Source organism: Neofelis nebulosa, chromosome 8, assembly GCF_028018385.1.
Source record: "Neofelis nebulosa isolate mNeoNeb1 chromosome 8, mNeoNeb1.pri, whole genome shotgun sequence".
Lineage (NCBI taxonomy): Eukaryota > Metazoa > Chordata > Mammalia > Carnivora > Felidae > Neofelis > Neofelis nebulosa.
This window is the reverse complement of record NC_080789.1, coordinates 68,638,967-68,644,966: the sequence shown is the minus strand read 5'-3', so window position 1 is coordinate 68,644,966 and position 6,000 is coordinate 68,638,967. Positions and strand designations below refer to the sequence as shown.

Sequence of the window (6,000 nt, the reverse complement as noted above, 5' to 3'; positions counted from 1 at the left end):
TCACAAGAGATCTGGCACTTTGAAGGAGGAAGGTGGCTGAAACTGCAGGATGATCTGTTAACAGTTGGAAAAATCGTCAGCATTCAGGACAGTCATCCAGAGAGAATGTTATGGGAAGGATGGGCAGCAGAGGTTTGGAGCCATCTGTGGTTAAAGGTATCTGAGGGAGAAGACAGGAAGCCTAAGGGGTTTGGAAGGATCCTCCCTAAAGGGGTGCAGTGCTTTTCCTTGCAAATGAGAAGTAGAATGGAGAGAGCAATTTAAGAAATGGGTCTCCTTGCCCTTTCAATTACTCTGCTTTGTTTTCCTGAAGCCACGAGTCTGTATGAGAAGAACGAGAATGTCTTTAGTTAAACATAGGGATTTAAGGTGTTATATTGTCATATGGGCTCCCTGAACTTAAGGACCATATCCAAAGTTTCTTTTTGTCCCCTGTGTTTTCTACAGATCCTGGCTCACACGAGGTAGTCAATAAATGGATTCAGAAATACTGTTTTCAGTTGACGTTTATATGTCAGACAACAGGTAATGGTAGAAGTCCTCTTGTTTGAAATTACTGAGGTAGTTGGTTAGCTAATGGAAGATTTTTATTAGGGCAAGGAATTGTAACGTTTGCTATATATATTCCTTGAATCTTTAATTTAGAACAGACTCGTGATTGATCTTCAAAATGCAGCACCAGGGCCTTTTCCTAGGTATGGGTCTGTTGGTCTATTTGTCACCCTCTGCTGATGCCACAATCTCTTGATTACTATGACTTTATGTAAGGTTTAATGTCTGGCTTGAAAAAAACCCTCCCACTTTGACCTTCGAAATTAACTTGGCCATTTTTGGCTCTTTGACCCTCCACCTAAATTTTAAAATCAGCTTTTCAAGTCCTGTATCTGTGGGGCTTGTATGGCCAGGATTGCGAATGGCTCCCTTCTTGCATTTGTTTCTGCTCTCAGTCTCTTGGGTTTTATCAACCCAGGGCCAGTTTTACCTCCTTATTATTCAGTTCTTCAGATTTCATTTTGTTTTCAGTTCCTATGTCTTTCTCTAGTTTTCTTGTGAATTTATGCATTTAAAAGAACATTGGTAATATTTTATCTAATATTTCAAGGATTTCACTGTGGGAAGATCCTGTCTTTTTGGTTTTGTTTTGTTTTTTAAATTTATTGTCTCCCAAATAGAAGCTCCAGGATAGCTCTTTTTCTTCTAATTTTATGTTTTAGAAATAAATTCATTTAAAATCTGGGTATAGTTTTAGTAAAACTGTAACCTAGAGTGTACTTGTTATTTCTGATCCCAATTACCAACTCTACAAATTCTGTTCCTTTGTTTTACTCAGGTACCATCTTAGTTTGGCTTCCACCAAAAGTAGCCCCTGAGGCAAGCATTTGGGTACAAGTGGTTTCAGAGGTGATACCAGGAAGTGTAGTGAGGCAGTGAGACAGGAAAGAGAAGAAAAGGTAGCAAGTATATTAACAAGTGAGCTCCCACCATGGACAGCCAGGGCGTCAGCTCAATGTATACCTTACAGTTGTCTCACCAAAGGCCAAGGAAGCTGGGGGTATCTATCCAGAAACTCCCACTCCTGATCAGATGATGATTGCTGCTGGGAACATTAACTCCCTGGCATTTTCAGCCTGCCCTGCGCATGGGCAGAGTCTACTCCTGATGCTCCTGCCCCAGGAGATCCAGATGTTTGAGATAGGAAGTCATTGGCCTATACAGGGATTGTTCCAGTGAAGTGGCATCTAACTTTGAGGTGGGCTGAGGGGGGTGTGCGTGGAGCACCCACAACATCTTCTAGATCTTCTTGCATTCCACATTAAATTCATTTGATTTTATAAGCTGCAGTTTTCCCCCAAGAGTGTAACTGATAATCATTATCACCCTCCTCTATCACCATTTGAGATTTCTTCATCTTTGGTCAGAATTCTGCTGACCTAGGGAACTTGCCCAATGGAATGATCCCAGATCTTCATCCCTGAGGGTCTTTGGTTACAGTGTCCTTATCAGGCCGTCATTGCTATAGATATCATCATGCAGGGAAGCACTAAGAGATGCCCCAGTGAATATTCCTCCTGCACTCCTCTTTTTTTTTTTTTGTAGCAGCAATCTTAGTCACTCATGATGATTGGAGTCAATTATTCTTTTTAGTATATTAACTTCTTTTTTTCTCACTACTGGTCTATCAGTATGAGGAACCCAAATTAAACAAATTGTAAATGTAATTTTAGGTTTGATGGAAACTTTACTATGTGCTTTGGTTAAGGCATCTCATTCCCACCTTTTCAAGGAAGCAGGACCTCTAATTCATCAGAGGGTAGTGTTTTAGGGACCAGAAACGTGTTTCCCAGGTAGGTCCCTGGAATTGACGGTTAAGAAAAAAAAAAAAATTGCCCTTGGTTTCCAGACCTATCTTCTAGCTATGGAGGACAGCACAATATGATGGCATTTGGCTGAACATAGATATATCATTATCAAACATGAATACCACCAGTCCAGAAAGGTGTTATCTTCAAGCCAGACGCCATGTCTATTTTCCATTAGGCCAGTGGCTTCCAGGTGAAGTGCTGTCTTATAGAATCAGTGGACACATGCTCATTCTTGTGCCTTGTTAACCATAAATTGGGTTCTTTGATGTGAAGAGGTAGTATATTGGCTCCTTTGTTGGTACCTCAGACATTCTTTGTGCCTTCAGATAATGGTACTGGCAGAGGTACTGTGTCCTGGGAAGGCAAGCCTATTCCTAGAATAAATTATCACTCTCATATAGGAAGAATTGCTGCCCTCTCCAGGATGGAAGGATTTGATGTGATCAACTTGCTGCCATGTGGCTTGTTGGTCTTCTTCATGGGGGTCCCTTGTCAGTTTTTGCTGCTGACAGGAGGAAGATCAGTTCTGGGGAGAGGAGGTCTGTGTGGTTGATCCTATACATTAGCCACTATCTCTGCCACCAGAGCTACTCTGTTCATGGACCCATTCGTTCTGCAAGCACTGGGGAGGCCAGTGAAGAAGCTGGCTGATACCCACTGTGTGAGTCATCTGTCCAACAGATTGTTCTTTACCTCCTCTGAGGCAGATGGGCACTTGGTAGACACCGACACGAAAAAGAAAAGAGAAATCTGCACACTTTATGACTGCTGCTAATAGTCTATCCACATGCTTCTTCCCCAGACTTTCTGGTCTTCAGTGTTCTTGCTTTTTCCAGATCCCTAACCAATCAACCGAGTCATTTGCAACTGCCCATGAGTTTATCCTTCTCTCAGGCCATTTACCCCTTTACACAATGTCAGTGACCAAATTAAAAGCTCTGCATGCTGGGAAGATTTCCCGTCATGCCTATCTTTCAAGGCTACACTTGAATGTGACTAATGCAGCATCAGTCTCTTTTCTGCTCATACCATCATGCATATTGAGCTGACCTGCCTGTGAACCATGCCTGAGTATTTTCCTCTTCCCCTTATCTGGTTATAACCTCTTCCCCTTATCCCCTATCTCCAACAATGCCATAGGTGTGAGCTGAGAGAGAAGCATTGATGCAGCATGTAGGTCAAGGTCAACTGTTAACGTTTCATACTTCTGCCCTGTGGACCTGCTGCTTACGCCTGATCCCAAACATACCTGTCTCATCCAACAATTGATTTATTTTGTGCATATCTAAATTTATGACTTTATGAATCTGATAATGCCCAGGTCATGATTGGAAAGCTCTGGTTTAGAGTCGTCTGATGTCCTGTGGCCAGGTAATCAGTCTACCCAGTAGCATGCCTAAAGCTGCCTTTTGAATGGAGAGCATTTATCTGCTGCAGACAGCATGGACTTGCTCCAGAATTCTGAGAGGGTCTGTGCTAAGAAGTTCCCACTGGGGTCTGGCAGAGGCTCCGCACAGCATCCTTATCTTTCTTCTGTCTCATAGGATCTGCTGGGTCATGTGGCCTGGGTGGCAAGAGAGTTTATATTCCAGACTGAGTGTTTTGCAGAGCTCTTTATTGCTCTGGACACCACTCAAAACTAGAATCTTCTCTAATAAAAGTGTTGGAGCTGTATTTCCCAATATGACTGATGCTGTCTCCAAAATCCAAAGAGCCCTACGAAGGGCCACATCTCTTTCATAGTGGTAGGAAGTATAAGGTGTAATAACTTATCTTTTAGCTTAGAAGAGGTTTTCCAAACATGCCTCCAGATAACGGGACCCCTCTTACTGATTTAAAAGGCCCCTCAGTGTTTGAGGGATTTATAACTCTCTACAACCTTTGACATAAATGTATCTTTCCCAAGCATAAAAAAGAGAATTTGCCGTTTCCTGCTCACCATGTCTAACATAATGTATAGGGAATCAGCATGATATCCATTTTCATTACACCTTCGGGGACAAGATGAGTGTGTGGGGTCACTGGATCTACTGTCAGGTACTTGGGCCCTTGTCAACTGACCTCCATATGCCTCTCTCTAACAGGAAGACCATGATGGCATTTTGCCCCTTATTAGTATCAGCTCAGTTTCTATAGATAATAGCTATTGAAAGATCTGGGTGTTACCCTCCAGAGGGCTCTTTGGGGAAGTATTGGGGTATAATTATTGTATATACTTAAATGGTGGCATTGCAGAGTTGTTTGTCAAAGGGACAAAGCACTCTGGACCTGAGCACTGACTCAGGTCTGCAAACTGGATGAGGGTTCATGATTTTCCATTACTGAAGGTTGCATATGCTTTCTTCTCACCCAGTTTTGATCTCTTTTGATTACATAAGCCAAGCAATACTCTCAATGGCTGCCCATCTGTCTCACTTCATGCTTTTTTAAGTCATCGCCATAGAACTCTGTACATCAAGGCCTAAGTTGACATTCTGGTGTTGCTTGCCATTATGGAAATTGTGTCTTCCTTGGCCCTGATGGTTGTGTTCTTCCACTAGAACTCTGATATTCCAGAATCTTCTCATCCTGTTGCTATGGGGGAACCCAGTACAGCAGCTATAGCCCTGGTCTACAGAAGTTCTGAGCCTCTCAGTGATGGTGGTGCTTTCTTCCCTGGTACAGTCTATACATTATTTTGGTGAAGGAAGTGCCCTTTAAGCTCTCTCAGGAAATATTTGAAGCTAGTAAGTTCTCCGGTCTTCTAACATAAATCCATTCTAACATGTCCACTCTCTGATTCTTCTGGCAGCTTTCTCAAGCTCTGCCAAGGAAGTTCTGGCATCTTTGCCTCATTTTACTGGTAAGAAATTCAAACAGTGTAATGAGGACTGGCACTGGGTGTCCTTGCCAAGATTTAGGTCCTGAGTCATGGGAGAGGGCCCCTACAATCAGTCAGTTCTCCCCTATCCCACCTATACTCCAGTCCCTCAATCCAACACCCTCAAGGTCTCTTCCAATGTATGGTATCTTGCTTTATTTGATACATGTCATCCAGGCCCATTTCCTCCCACAGCAGGGGCTGTACATTCTCACTTAGGTCATAATAAACTTGACACTAACTATTGGTGTAGGATAGTTGAGGAGAGGTGAGGTTTGAATTTTGAAGACAAGAATTATCTTGCAAGGATTCTACCTCATTGCTTTCTCCTGAATTCTTGGAGTCATCCTGGTAGTGAGTCTTCTCTCTCTCCTAGTGTCCTTGACAGGGAGGTAAATCTTATATCCCAAGACAGTGCCATTAAGTCAAGTCAGTTTATATTTCTGGCCTCCTAGATTAAGACCATTAGAAACTAATCTGGTGGTTACTCCCCTGGCTCCTGCTGGTGGATGCTAGCTAATACTTGCAGCTTTGGGGTGGGTAAGCTGTCTTCTTCTTTATCAAGCCCATCATGTCCCCAGATGGGCTATGTTGGGATTTAACCCTGTTTATTGGCCAAAGCCACAGAAAAAAGTAGAGGTAGCTTCTGATGGGGGAATCTGTTCCCTTGTGTGGGAGAGAATCCTATAGTATCTTCCTGCTTGGAAATGCTTCCAGCTTTTAACAGGGAAAGGCAGGCCACCGCTGTAGACTTTGAGGGTTAAGGAGACTTTAAAG

General features: G+C 42.9%; 1 long non-coding RNA gene across 1 annotated transcript in view; it reads left to right on the top strand.

Annotated features, from left to right (window-relative positions):
• Positions 1 to 4,732: 4,732 nt before the first annotated feature.
• LOC131519718 (uncharacterized) overlaps positions 4,733 to 6,000 on the top strand; it is a 34,552-nt gene continuing 33,284 nt past the window's right edge. The window contains exon 1 of the long non-coding RNA XR_009265755.1: positions 4,733 to 5,089. This is a non-coding gene — a long non-coding RNA (uncharacterized LOC131519718). The remainder of the gene's footprint in view (positions 5,090 to 6,000) is intronic.